General features: G+C 41.2%; 1 protein-coding gene across 21 annotated transcripts in view; it reads left to right on the forward strand.

Moving 5' to 3' along the window:
- KIAA1217 (KIAA1217 ortholog) overlaps positions 1 to 15,253 on the forward strand; it is a 356,360-nt gene that overhangs the window by 201,832 nt on the left and 139,275 nt on the right. The window lies entirely within an intron of this gene.

Below are 15,253 nucleotides of genomic sequence, written 5' to 3' on the forward strand. Positions count from 1 at the left end.
CTTGTTTACCCAGTGCTTAATGCATAGTGGATACTGTCATGATGTTAGTTAATTAGGGTACTCACAATTTTTAGAACTTGGGGTCAAGTCTCACAAAACCAGAGGTCTTAATGGGCAACACAAGGGCTGGAAATCTCAGTTCAAAATTCAGAATTCTTACTGCAGGGTCGTGACCTCTTTCATGAAAAATATTGAGATACCTGAGGATCTTTTGGATAAACTATAGTTTTTGAACAGCTGCATCAATCAGGTTACAAATAGAAAGCATAAACCACTGTAGAATGGTACGTTTCCTTTATGTAGTGACACCATTGTGGCAGTAGTTCAAAAACCAGTAGAAGGAAGAAACGAAATATGGTTGGGTAGTTCAAATATGAGGATATATAAAATGTCACACAGGGCATAGAATCAAATAGTAGCTGGGAAGGATGCCAGAAAGACTTATGGTTTCAGTTCAGAAGTGCTTTCAGTTACATGTCTTTTTTTTTTTTTTTTTTTGGAATTAAAGTACTGTTTTTTCCTCCTATGGCCTTTCCTTCAAGGGCTTCTCATGTAGTTGTTTATTAGTAAACAGCTGGTTGCAATGAAAAATGATTACTTTATAGCCATAGTGGTTTCTGCTAGATGTGTTTGTTGACTGAGGACTGGTTGCACTTCTGTTTGTTCTAATATAATCCAGATAAGAATATGTAAGTATTCTTAAACTGGGCAGATAGCTCACAGAAAAGCTACATAAAGACCAAATAACAACCATAATTATACATAGAACTTCTGACCTTTAGAAATCCTTAAAGTAAAATAACTCATTAAAGTGTACTAAACATACATGCTCACGTGAAAGCTTTTACATATATGTAATATATAATTCCTATCTATATGTTATCTGCCTATATAGTAGACATGTATATATACATGTAAAAAGTAAAGATTATTACAAACATGATACTTGCTTGATATTTAGGTACAACAGTATCAGAATTGCTGGTATTGTCCGTTGGTGTCTTGTTTGTTTAAACTTTTTAAAAGATGGAATTTATTGGAGATTGAAATCCATAAGGTTCAAATGATTAACATAGTAACCACTCTCTTGTCAAAAATTTGAGTCTAGGTAATTGTAGTTGAGTACCTGATATAAGTTGATCTTTCAATTGGGATGGTTTTGTGCAGTGTAGAGTCACAAGGGGATTGAAATCTGAGAGTTTGACATTTTGTATAGACTTGAAACAAAGGAAAGATACTAAGCTACAACGTTACTCATGTTGGTCACCTGAATGCATTCTCACAGCTTTGAATAATCAGGAAAATATTATCTCTAGGATGTGGGAAATATAATTTAACACAAACAGGTCACTATTGCTTCACTTGATTTGCTTTAATGAGGTACAGGGGGTAGTGGATATAGTAACCCAAAAGACTGAGCTTCTATGAACATCATAATTAGCCTATTCTATCCCAGTCTAGATATTTTTTTTAGTGTTTTGGTATATTGAAGTGCAAAATCTGTGATTTTTTTCCATATGCTTGCATAAGGTGAGCTCCATAATGACTCTTCAGGGTTATGTCTCAAAGTGATTGATAGTTGGTAATTCCTAAAGACCAGTTGTGGAGAACTGCAAAAATTATCTTCAGACTTGATGTTAAAATGGCAGGTGAGGTTCGATTTAAATAACTGTAAAATATACCACATAAGGAAGACTAATGTTAACTTCATGTATAAAATGGTAAGCACTGAGCTGAGTATTACCACTCAGGAATAAGATGTGGAAGTTATTATGTATCCATGGAAATGTCAATGCAGTGTTCAATAACAATCAAAAACGCAGATCTGATGTTTGTAGCTTTTAGAAAAAGAGAACAGAGAACAAGACAAAGAGTATCACCTGCTGCTATAAACTTGTGGGACATCTGTGGTGTGTGCAGTTCAGGTTTCTCCAACACCAAAAAGGTGTAACAGAACAGGGGAACAAGGTTTGGAGGACACCAATGATCAAAGTTAGGGAGCGACTCCAGGGACAAGTCAGCACAGTAAGAAATGAGGTGACTGAGTGAGAGGGGAGGAAGAATGGACAAGTTACACAGCTGCAAATTTATAGGGACTGGGAGAGGGCTTTGGGGAAGCATCACTGCTTGCATCCCTGTTCTTAACTTCTTCCCTGGGTATCTAGTTCAAGCTGGTTGTGGAAACAGGCTACTGGAGTAGGTGGACCTTTGGTCTGGTCCTTTTTATTCCTGAACTGATCTCTAGGCCACAGTAACCCCTGGGTGGCTGGGATGAAGTACAACATAACACCAGGAGAAGCGCCAGGTTTGGGGAGAAAAGGAAGGACTTTGAATTTGAGTCCCCTGCCATAAACACTGAGCCCAGAACGTCTCCAGCTCTCCAATCTGACCAGGCTGCCTTTCCCAACTGCTCCCTGATATCCTGCTTCAAGTAGTTTTTCTTCTCCCCAGATGACTGTTGTTTCTTGTCAGTATTTTCTCCCCTGGTATGCTATTGTTTGAACTGCTTTGTGAGGGTGCTTTGACCATCTGTTTTCGTGACTTGGACAGGCAGTTTTTCCTTTTTTTCAGTAGCTGGTCTACAATAGAAATGAAAGCCTGTTTGCATGCAGCCAGCTTGCTCTGTTCAAAGTATGAAAGTCAGAAGAGTGGGAGGTAGGAGCATATTGTTGAAAATTTTCCAGCCCCATCCATACTTGTGTCTTACTAAGTTAAATTCTCATCTACTTAGTGACATGCAGCTTATATCATTTTACATATGAGCTTTGACTTTGTCCTGCTAAATTGAGCTTGAGCTTGTGAGACTTAAATGTCAGAAGGCTAGAGTAGGTCAGAGTGGCAGAAGAGAATAAGTTAAAGTTGGCCATATTATTGAATTTGTGCTTTACTATATGTAGCTGCTGTTGCCTTTAAAGAAACACTATTGACTAAGAATTTGCACTTTGTCTTGAAAAAACTGTGCAAGTGATAGATGAAATCATTACATAGAAGGCTTAGAGAAAAAAAATCCCTTTTATTTCAGCTTATTTATCCTCTTGCTGACATTTCTTGTACATTTGGTCAATATTTCATCTCTTGGTTGGTTTGGTGGGGTTTTTTTTCAGAAGAAAACATAACTGTAAATCCACAGCAGTAATAGGTAGCCCATTAGTCTTAAACTACTTTTCCTTTGTTGACATCTTTTGAAAGAGGAGGTGTATTGGTACTGATTTAGAGAAGGGTCGGTATTAGCATAAGTAATTACAAATTCAATTTAGAATAAGTTAACATTACTTAATGTACATTTTTAATGCTGATAGGACTCGATGGTCTGACTTCTGTTTCTCCCCTAAGAATGCAAACATATGCATCAGAAAACTTATTTTGTTATATATTTATCTAAATACCCTGACTGTTCAGTAGACTGTTCAGTAAGATTGTTACCCACTCGCAAGCTCTGTATACTTTTGTATACTTGTTTAGAGGGGGAAAGACCTTTCCTTCTCGGATGCGCTCTTGGTGCCCCTCTACTGATTTTCAGCACTTTGTTGCTGTATGTTGTTTTGGTCTCAGAGGGTCATCAAAACGCAAATGAACTGGGCAAAGAATTTGGTTGTGACCTATGATCTTCTTCTTTCTATGGATTTACGCTTGAACTAAATCTTCCTTTCATAGTGGTTGATAAGAGTGGCATGTGGACTTCAAATCCTTAGAAATTATACTAGCTTAAGAGCAGAAAGAATAAATTCATGTTTCATGGTCTGCTTACTTGTGAATAACTTTGCCTGAGATATCTGATTTGTAAACCTGGAGAACAAGGAAGAGGAGTGTGTCTGAGCTGCTTTTGAGGTTTTATGGCCAAGTGCCTTTCTGGTTCCCTTTCCTGGAGGTTTTGTGGCCAGCAGGGAGTAAGTAGGGGTTTTGGCTCTTAGTGATCAAGAACATTGTGTCAAACCTTTAAAAAGATGAAAATATGTAAAATTGACAGCAGTCTGGTATATAGTTTAGTTTAGTTAAATCTTAATTACGGCTCTTTTTTCGTGTGTAATTACATCCAGAAGTGGACAGTTTTCAGCTGTGTTTAAATTGTTCCTTGCTACTTGAAGATAATAAGCTACATGCAAAGTTGATTCTCAGTGTGATCCTCACATGGTTTCTTCAAATTCCGACTTGAAAACAGAGTTTGTTGTTGAGCACGCTCACTGTACCTTTCTTGCCTGCATCAGGCTCTTGGACTGATGCTTTCTAACTCCAAAGCTTCTTTTTCCCAAGACTGCATCAGAAGAAGTCTCAACCAAAGACAGCTTTGGTGAGATTCATAAAGGAGGTGCAGTAAGATGTGAGGGAGAGCGAAAATAATTAATTAGTTTTCAAAAATAAAAAGAATACGTGTTTATTCCAGGTCTTGGAAATCTTGTCCAAGCTCTTGTGAAAGTTGCTATTTAAGTGCACCGATCCTGCACGCATGCAGCATCTTATTTCCAGCACCGTTTAATCACCAACACTAAAGCTCCAATCTTGCCCCTGGGACAAGCAGCATCCTTCTGGCCAGCACTCACCTCTCCAGTGAAGCAGAGGTATTTCCCATTTCTAGAAGCACATTCCTCTCCTTGTCTTTTTGCAAGACCTTTTGAGGCTCTGTGGATCTGCTCCTTCCTCCTTCAGCAGCGGCTGCAGCCTTTAACTGCGTGGCCTGGCCAGCTGGCCATCGCTTACATCAACACAGCTCTCCCACTACATAAACCATAAAACTCATCATAGAAGCAAGAGCTAAGCTAGATAAAGTTTAGCAAATTTAGTGGTGTGGAGTGAGGAGTGTTTTGGACAGAAAGGGAGACTTAGAAGGAAGGAATGGAAAGTTACCCAGGTTTAAAACTGCGTTCTTCCTCCTGCCCTGAGAACAAAGGTGCCCTGCTGTTTGTGGCTCAGTCATCCTGAATAGTTCCTCTGCAACAAAGAGAGAGGCAGAGGGCAGGGACAGGCTGCTTCGCTTGGTCTCTGGCTCCTTGGTAAGAGATGAAGGCTCAGACCAGTCCCTTGGCCATGTAACATTGCCAGGCGAGCACTTCTCTGGGGGAAAAAAAAGCACAAGAAAGAAATGTAGTAATCAATGAATTACATTATATAGAGAGGGGCTTGTAAAAGTTTTTTACATATTTTTTTACAGACTTTATTACTGGGAAAGTCATTCTAAGCAGTTTGCACTGTGATGCTTCACTGCACAAAGGGAAATTCCTCCTGTGTGCAGTAGGAAATGCCATAAATGAATTCCCTGTGAGGTGTAACCATTGTACACAGCAAATACAAAACTGAACTTTTCAGGAAAAACATGAGCCTTCAAATAGACTCTGTGGTTAAAACAAGTTAAAGTTAATTCTTTTCAAGCAGCAGAAAACACGCAGCCTGGCTGCACCATGTGAGTCATTGGTTAGTTCCTCAGGCAGCTCCCGAGGGCATTTTGTCTTTGTTCTTGTGCCTCTGAGCATTTGTAAGGTGAAATCGCACCATATCCTGTGGCTTTGCTAGCTTTGCAGTTTGCAAGGTGTAAATATGAAGTCAGATGATTTGATCAAAAAAGAGGGGCTTGGACATACTTCTGCGTATTGCCGTGAGCCAGGGTGAAGTGAGTAAACCTCTTCATTATCTGCTAATGTGGGAAACAGAAAGGCAATAACTGCTAGGTGGAAATAAAAGGTGGGTGAGAAATGAAGTTACGCATCCGTGTTGTCTTGCTGGCTGCCTTTGGTGCAGTGCTGAGCAGTGGTTATGAAACTGTGCCCTGCATTTACTCATGTCACTTCTGATTTGCAAACCTGGTGGCTGAGTGGCAGGTCAGTGCCTCCCTGCCCCAGCGCAAACACCCCCGTTCCCCCTCCTCTGCAGCATCTGCCGGGGGCCTTTCCAGAGCCTGCCTTCATCTGAGGAAGGATGCAGATGATATGTGCCGCAGAAGCACAAGTGGAGATGATTTAATACAGCAGGCAGGCAGGCAGACTCTGTCACTCAGGCCCATGACGGGGAACTTAGCATTTCCCTTTCTTCAGAAACTTATGTCTGGTGGAAGTGGCTGTATGTGACACTGCTGCATTTGCTAGTCCTGTCCTCCTGTTTGTCTGCGTATCTCATGCTGGCATGGATATTCCTTAGTCTGGCAAAGTATTGGGCTTTTAAAGAGCAAATTTGGTGTCTCTCCTCGTCCTAAGTGTTGATAAAGAAGGACAGTATTGCTGAGTGAGAATCAAGCATCTTGATTTCCAGTTTTGTAGAGATGCTCCAATGCTGATGAGACCTGAGGGAAGGTGCACTCACTTGCCACAAAGGTGGCTGGAAGGATTTGGAAGTTGGTATCTCTCTCCCTCTCACAGCAGTTCAAGATGTGCTGTCCTGGCGTTCAGATCTCTTCTTTTGCAGCTATGTTTGATATAGCTGATCTGCGTAGCAGTTGGGTGCACTATGTCCCTGAGATAGTTACGTGAGGTTTGGGAGGCTGCCAGGCAGAGAACACAAGGTTGCGTCCTCCTCTGTTGGGGTTCTCATTCACTAAAAGATCACAGTATTGGCTTAAATGTGCTTTAGCCTGTCGTGGACCATGTGGAAAGGAAGAGGAATACCAGGACACTGACAGCGTTAGGTGGAGAGAAGAAGGTTCTTATTCACAGTGTTCTTCAGAAATTAAAGTGCAACTTAAATTTTAGGACCTTAGCTTAAGTCTAACAAATAAATCTGTGTTAATCTTGGAAGCAGGTAGAATGAAGGAGGGACTTCTGCCTTCAAACTAGGCAAGTGCTCAAACATACTAGCATCTGATAGCCATTGAGAACCTTGCCCACTGTGTCTTAAGACTGCTCCGCAGTAGCTAAAAATACATCTCATGTATTTCCCCCTTGCCATTTTGTTCAGGTCTCCTAAAAGTGTCCTCTTTAACCAAATTTAAGAAGCTAACTCACCTTGAGAGAATCTCAGTCAGAAGATGGGTGACTTGTAATCCACTCTTAAAAAATGCAGAGGCAAGGATCAGGCAGTTTGTGGACTTGCCCAAAGACTCCGAGGGAGCAGCAGTGAAGGCAGGAACTGGGGCTACTCCACGACCCAGGGGAGCACCGTGGCATGAGCAGAGCTGGCTCCATGAGACCATTGCCTCCAGGGGCATAGAGAGTCGTCTCCGTCTCCTGCTGCTGTGTCCATCCTACCGGAGGGTCCACACAGTCTGGGAGTGAGACCCAGAATAAACCCGGGGTTTGTGACAGGGCCAGTACCGTGGTAAGGAAGAGGCCAGCTGGTCAACCTTGTCATGGCCCTTTCAGATCTTACACAAAGGCTTGTAATTACATTTGGGTTGCATTTAAATAATACATGAAAAGCCAAGTCTATGATCATGCATTTAAATACAGCAACGACTCTGCTTTTCTGGTTTAGTGAGGATTGTGCGAATCAAAAATACCTTACTCATCTGCAAAAAGGCTTAGTCCCAGCAAATCATGGCTTTAATTACAGGAAATAATCATAAACTACTTTATATGCAATTAAAGACACTTTCTTTCGGAGATATTTTTGTAATTTGTATTTTTTCCTAAAACCAATTATCCAAAATATAATACTCTTTCATGCCTGCAGTGCAACTTTGACTTGCATATAAATTGATTTTTTTAAATGAAACTTTCTTTATGTATAATTGAAACTTGAGACTATATTACCTTTATCTAGGTAATCGATTAATAGGTCAGATTACAGCTGCTGGTTAGTAGTAGCAGCTAACAGTTTTCTTGTTTAGATAATTGTATTAATTTAGAATGTAAATTGACTCAATTACAGTGGCATTTTTTAAAATGTCAACATCTTTTATGTTAATGTCTAATCAACCTTTAATCAAATGCTGAAACTGTTTGAAACAGAAAATACCTTTCACACTGAGATTTACTATAGTGCTGGTCCAGAGCTCATTAGTTTCATGGGAAGACCAATGTTGGCTTTGGACCATACTCATAATTTTATCGATCTATTGAAACAGAAGAACAACATTCAAATTCAGGCTGAACAGTGGTGTGGCCCAGGGCTTCCCAAGCTGCCACGAACAAGTAATGGAGTATTTTGTGGCAGTGGTAGACTAGTGAAAGCTAGGCAAAATGTGTCCTGAAGGATATGTGCCACCATGATAGTTACAATCCCTAATGTGGGCAGAAAAGAAAGGAAGAAATTTTGTCTTCTTGTCCTCAAAGTGGCAGTTCGTGGTGATAGGTCACGTTTCCTAACTTAGCTGTCCACTTTAACAGGAGGGCTCATGCCAAAAAGAGAAGGGCAGGGAGGCCATCTTGGGAACTTGGGGGCTGAGGGGGAGAAAGCGGTACCTGTTGAAAAAATGGTATCCCTTCCCGGAGAGCTTTGATATTGGAGGTGTTGTATTGTTCTGTGTGAATTTATCAGACAGATGAAGAAGAAGGGCACAAAGGGCTTAGTTAAAGTAAAGGAGAGTGCTGGCGTAAGGCCAGCTAGTGTGCATTGGCTTGGGTGAATTTAGGCAAAGGGCCTTCACTGCTGGGGTAGCTGGAACGCCGCTCCGGAGCGGTGCGAGCAAAGAGGTTGCTTCCAAAAATCAATCACCTCCTATGCCTGATTGCCTGCAAGGAATGGACGTGATAATCTAGCAAAAGTCGTTATGCCTGTGTGCTCTCATGGCCGTTGCAGCTGAGCCGTCACGGTGCCATCCTCCGTAGTAAATACGTGACTGGATTATTGAGAGGTTATGGCTGGATGATGGAAAAGCCGTCACAGTTTTCTAGAGCTGCTTTGGGAAACCTTCTGCCTCAAAACCCAGTCTGCCCGTGAAGCGAATTTGACGGGGCCAAGTTGCACCAGCAGCTGGTGCCACTGCCGTAGTGCTGGCATCAGCGTGGGGGTCGGACGCCTGAGCAGCGCAGGAGTTCACACACCTCCGTGAGTACTGCTCACGCGTTCAATCAGTCCTCATCTGAAATGCGATCTGGGGAATTTACAGAATCTTTTAATTCAGCTGTCAAAGCTATGCAAACTTAATTATAGGCTGGATTTGGCATAAAAGCTTAGACAGTGTTTTCCCTCAGCATTTGTATTTGCTGTTGGAAACGCTTCAGCCCATAAATCTGTGCAGATAATGCCGATAGGGAAAATCGCTAACAAAACATAGGTTTACAGGTGGTTTTAGGTGAATTTTCCATCAACTTTATGTGCCTGTACCATATCATTATATTCTTTTCTCAGCCATTAACTTTTGCTGCTAAGCATGAGATATTGGATTCCTTTTGTCTTCATCATTCGCCTCTGTTGCCCTTGTTAACGCGCCATGGTCTGGGGGGTGCCCTGTGGCCCCTGGATGGGGTGCAGAGGTGGGGGTCCCTGTGGTGAGGAGCGGAGGTCCCTGTGGAGGACAGGGTGGAGGTAGGCATGGGGGGACAGGACAAGCTGGAGGTGGCAGCTGGAAGAGCCAGGAGACAGGATGTGGCTCCTGGTGTCTCTGTCTGTACTTGATACGAGGAATACTGTGAATGCCAGTGGTAATGGCATCTGCTTAAGGAAATGAGAACTCTCTGGATTTTACTTTCTTAAAGGCAAATGGCTATGAAAACATATCTGTTGAAGGAGAAAGGCACAGGCTTCACTGAAGTATGTAAGGACCAGCTGGGAGATGAGGGTATCCAGGGCCACTGGATTCCTCTTTCGTGACCTTGGGCAAGCCATTTATCCAATAAGTATAAATCAGCTGTTTCCGTTAATTCCATTTACTGCAGCAAAGCTAACTTAGGGTAAAATTGCACGTTATGGCTATACTGATCTAACAACCCTCTATCCTTCTTTTCCTCTTTTCCCACACACCAGTTAAAGGCTCACTGAAACAGGAGAAAATTAACCTTGGTGTTGGGGAATGAGAGGAGAAGGCGAATTGTTTCACCTTATCCATAGGGAGGGAGCTGGGGTTATGTGGTTGGGATGGGGGCAGAAGAACTGAGGAGGAGTCCCCCCAACTCTTCCAGCTGCACTGAGCTGTTAGGTTAACTAAGCCATAAATGTGTGTCTTCAGCCTTAAGATTAGTTCAGGATGTAACCCTTCATCTTTGCTCTTCCCAAGGAGTCACTGCTGAAACTCTTTTGCTAATAGTAAAAATATTTATTCAGATACAGGTATAACCATTTGTTTCACTTGTCCCTCCAGAGACACATGAGCAGATCCCATTTAAGTAAATGAGAGTGCTGTACACCTAATTAGAGACAGAGTTACGTCCGCAGTCCTGTGCCAAAATGCTACATCATGAACTAAAATTCATGGAGTCACAATTTATTTGCTATATTTAAATCAGACTTTAAAAATTAAATGAAAACCAATACACCCAAGAAAACTCTGTAATCCAGGCTGTGATAATAAATCACGTATTGGGATCCTAGTGCAGATGAGGGTGAAATTGTAAGTGCATTGACATTAATGTCATAGTGCCTCTTGATTCAGTAGATCCAGGATTTCTTTGGTAATGTGCTTAGAGTCTTAATTTACTAGGAAAGTAAGTCGTTTGGGATTTCCTGTTTCCCCCACAGCCACCGATGATGTGATCAGCTCCTGGGACAATACTAAAACATACTCAGCTGGATTTCTCTGTCAGCCTACTTTTTTTGTCAGTCTCCCAAAGCCACTTCTCTGTTTCTTGCTGACCTATCTGCAGTACACAGCCTCATCAGGTGCACTGCCTTCTTTGGCTTTGAGGCTCATTTCCTAAGAGGAGCAAGCGTATATGGTTAATTACATGTCTTTTTGTCTGCAAAACTGTCTCGGACAATTTTATTAAAGTTTGAAAGGAGTATAGTTATCACTGTAAGTTCACTAGGTAGAGGAGGCAACCTACCTAGAGGAGCACCCTACGCTGCTCCAAGCGCACCTTGGGAGGGAAGCGGAGGCAGATGGCAGCACGCAGCACATACATTACTCCAAACTAACCGTGGCAGGGGTCTTTTCTTCTTCAACAGGGAAGGTGGAGGGAGCGCGGGTGGGTTTCACACCGTCATGCTGGGTAGGTGAGGAGGGGTTAGGGGACAAACGACACAACCAAAAGCCAAAACAAGCTTCAGAGTTGTGTGCCTTGCAGAACTCCCCTTCCCCTCCCACCCGCCCCCCACAACAGTTTTGTTTTATGTGACTTCAACTCCTTCCATTGAACAGTGGCAACAAGGTGATCTTTGCTGAAGTGGCTGATTATATTTATTTAAGAGGTGTCTAGTGGTGGCAAATCAATAGCAGCCATTGATTTGCAACTTTTTCTGTGCTTTGCAAAAGGCACGCGAGTTTCATTTGCGCTAGCTGATGGAAGCAAGTGAAGAGAAAATAGTTCATAAGTAATAATTATTAGTACACAGCAATAAAACTTATTTCTTGAAGAAAATTCATAGAATCATCGAATCATAGAATTGTTTAACTTGGAAAAGACCTTTAAGATCATCAGGTCAAACTGTTAAGCTAGCACTGCCAAGTCCACCACTAAACCACGTCCCTAAGCACCATGTCCACACATCTTTTAAATACCTCCAGGGATGGTGACTCGACCACTTTGTTTATACCCTGTGTACCCATATTCTGAATGCCTTCAAAAGTATTTGTGATTGTGCAAGAGGCACAGGACGGGCTACTAATGTGCTGACTACTCCCTCTTATTTTTTGGAAGGGTTTAGCAGCTCCTTTATAGAGACTTTTTCATTCATTCTACATTTTTTCCTGGTCTTAACCTAAAAGGCTCCTGTACATGTGTTTATCTTTAAAGGCACCAGTATTATAGTACTACGGATGTTAGGCAGGTTTCCTGAAGTTAAGCATATGTGTGTTTCTGCAAAGTTTAAGGAGAGACAGGGAGGCATTGAGCTGACATCGGAATAACAAATACCTTCATTTTCAGTTGAGGTGAGAAGTGAAATGTTCTTTAGAAGGTTGCAGACAGGTTTCATGGACAGCAAACGCGCTGGGGGCTGATCTATGAGCACCTTTTGTCTGCTAGATCAGAGCATAAATATGTTTATTCTTATATATCACAGTAATGAGGGCAGTGCAGTGGCAAGCAGACACCTGTCTGACCAGCAGATTGAAGGAGTGAGGATAAAATTCATAGTTGTTCTTTGATCTGGTAAGCCAAGTTTATGGTTCTAGTATGCCTGAAATTAGCGTAAGAAAAAAGGATGTACTGAGTGGAATCAGAAATTAGATTACAGTGGTATGTTACTGATGAAAAGGAGAATTAAGTTATAATATTTACTCCCTTATTATTTAGTTCCTTTTCTATAAGGGAGTCTTTATTTTCTGTTTGGTGGGTGGGATTCATATGTAGCCCAGTTTGCTTACCCCACCCCTCCAATCCGTGTGTGTCAGGAGAAGGGTCCTACATACAATTGTTCATGAGCAAAGTCTTTGCTGCTTGCAAGTGCAGGGGAGAGAGCCATTTAGTGCTTTTATGGTGCCTCTGCTAGAGACGAGCTCCTGCCTCTAAGGTCTTCCTTCCTGTTCATTATTTAATACCCATCTTATTTTGGACACAAAAAAACCCCCAAAGAGAAATGGGCACTGTTCTCCACATCAACTGTTTCTGCCCTGCAGATATGAGTGGTATAGTTTCTTTTCCACAGGAAGAGTAGAGTACCCAGGGGCCCTTTAGCCAATTACTGCAGTGGTGTGTAGACCACAGCAAAAGAGGGATTACTTCTGCCTTCCGTAGTGAACATTAACCACTGCTGCGCTACACAAATGGATCTTTTATATTTTATCTACTTTGATATTCTAAGGAAATGAGAAGTCTTGAAATGACAAAGCCGTGGTAATAATGAGGTGAATTATCACCACATGGTTATTATCAAGAGCATTTTCTTTTTATACTAATGTTTGTTAGAGAAGAGTCATGTCCCTTGTTTGCCTTGGAAGGAAAACCATTCAAGCTTACTCTTGTTAGATTTCTGGGAAGAATAAAACATTGTTACTGTTCGTGAAAGAGAGGTGACCTAGTCAAACCTGGGCCACCAGTTGTCTTCCTGTAAGCCGTATGCAGTTGTGACTCTTGTCCTGTCTGAGGTTTGTTTAATTCCACCTTTGGCTCCTCATTGGGTTCAGCTGCTGATACTGGCAGTCAATTCTGCATTTTTTATCTCCGGTAAAGTTACTTTATTTGCAATTAAAAAAACTTGGACATGGGTGTCTTGTGACTGATGCAGACATTACCTCTAAGGCAGGAATTCTCTTGACAATAAACTGCAGCAGTTCTCCTGTAGAAGCTGGTAAAACTGGGAGTGAAAGACACTATTTAGCACCCACTATGTCCCTTAGGTAAGGTTGTTTTAAAGCATATCCCGGTTCATGGCCTGATGTCCTTCATGTTGTGTTTGGAGTAGATTGACTATAGACGAAAGCTGATGTAGATACAATTAATCGCAAATAGACCATATACTTTAATTTTATATCATAACAGCCACAGAGGGAATTTGTAAATCACTATTCAGTGTGACTTTTGCATTAATCTTGTTTCCCTGCAAAACCCTATAATCATGTGTTGTGCATCAGTCAGTGAGTTTTCACTGAAAACAGCCAGATGCATAAGGACCTTTGCGGTAGCGCTGTGTTCCAGAGTCACTAGCACAAGCACGGAGCCATCTGTTTGAAGACTCTTGCAACCTCTTTGTTGAGTTTCAAGCGTGAAACTGTATTTCTGGCCAGCGAAACTGTGGAGCAAAACCAACAAGAGAGCCTTTGCAGTGTTACGCTGTAGTGCACACCTACGGTGTAGTGTTCCACTAAAAAGTAGTGTTACACTACTCTTTTGTAGTGTCAGCATACTGCAAAACTAATCACAGTGGATGGATTATTGTATGAGCTTTCCAGAATTGCATGTGGTAAGTTTTAGTTTAAATTTATTTAACAACATGGATAAGGGGGCATAACCTATTTAAATATCTATGTAACTTTGTCTCTTTCTACTTTTAACATAGATGCTCTCAGATGCATGTGGATGCCATGTATAAAGCTTTTATGTACTGTAGGACTTGTATTAAGTGTCTCAATGTACCCAGCAACCTTTACAACAAGCAAGAAGAACCTAATTGAAAATAGGAAACTTCTTAATCTCTGATAAAGGATTGTTCGAAAATTCATAAGAAGTTTGTGCCACTTTTAAGCCTAGCAAAGTAACACAGTTGGATTCTAAAGCTAACTGGAAAGCAGATTTTAGTAATTGTTTTAGCGTCAAGAACAAAGGCACTTAAAAATCGACAAAAAAAGAGAGCGAATAACTTTGTAAAGCTTTACAAAAGCTTTATAAAAGTAGACCAGATACTGCATAGCTGGATATGCTACCATAAAGGATCTGAAAGAACTATAGAAGTAGAAGCTCTGGGCGTCTTCCAGACATGTGAAGTAATGTCTTGCATTGTTATGTGGGCAAGGCTGTTTTTCTTGGCCGTAATTTAGGAAGGATTTTGTATGTTATCATCAACGAATTAGAACTTGAATAACAAATCTTGGATATAATCATCATAATCTGTTCCTGTTGGGGAGGTACAGAAGGAAAAAAAATGTATTGTAAAATAGCTTAAATCTATTTGATGAAAAAATATGTATCACTTACTTGCTTAGAATAGCTCAACATTTAGGTGATTTTTTTTTTCTGTTGAGTGATTAATAATCATCTAGTCTGATTTGAGAGTTCCTAACTCAATCATACTGCAGTAGTGAGCTCTTTGTACTGTACAACTTGGTATTTCGTGTCTGCTTTGAGTGCTATATTGAAACGGAGTAATCGAACATGTCAGGTTGTCCCATAAAACAAAAATGAATCAAGTAAAATTGATTGCAATGTGTTCACCACATTGTGTACCTGCCTTAAGAAACTGGTCTTCATAGATCTTTGGCACACAGTGTAACTGCAGCTCATTATGCATTCATATATGTGCATATGCCCATTTCTGTATTATTTTTACATGTGTCGATATGTATCAGAACTTACCTTCCTCCTGCCCTGTGATTGTGAGTATTCTTTGAAGCTGCATATGTGAGCGCGTCAAGTGCTAACACCTTGTTGAACCTTCAGGCACTGACGCTAGCTGGCTTTAGTTACTTCTCAATTTAGGAATCTGAAAGGTGGAGCATCTTTCAAACAACGAAGTGGATAAGCTGGGGATGTCGCAGAAAAACAACTTCTGCCTTGCCTGGGTGAAAACTGAGAAGGTAAATTTCTAATATGAGGGGATGAAAGAAATGCAACTTTGTGAGCAAGACAGATGAGAGGTA

Source organism: Rissa tridactyla, chromosome 2 (genome assembly GCF_028500815.1).
Source record: "Rissa tridactyla isolate bRisTri1 chromosome 2, bRisTri1.patW.cur.20221130, whole genome shotgun sequence".
Lineage (NCBI taxonomy): Eukaryota > Metazoa > Chordata > Aves > Charadriiformes > Laridae > Rissa > Rissa tridactyla.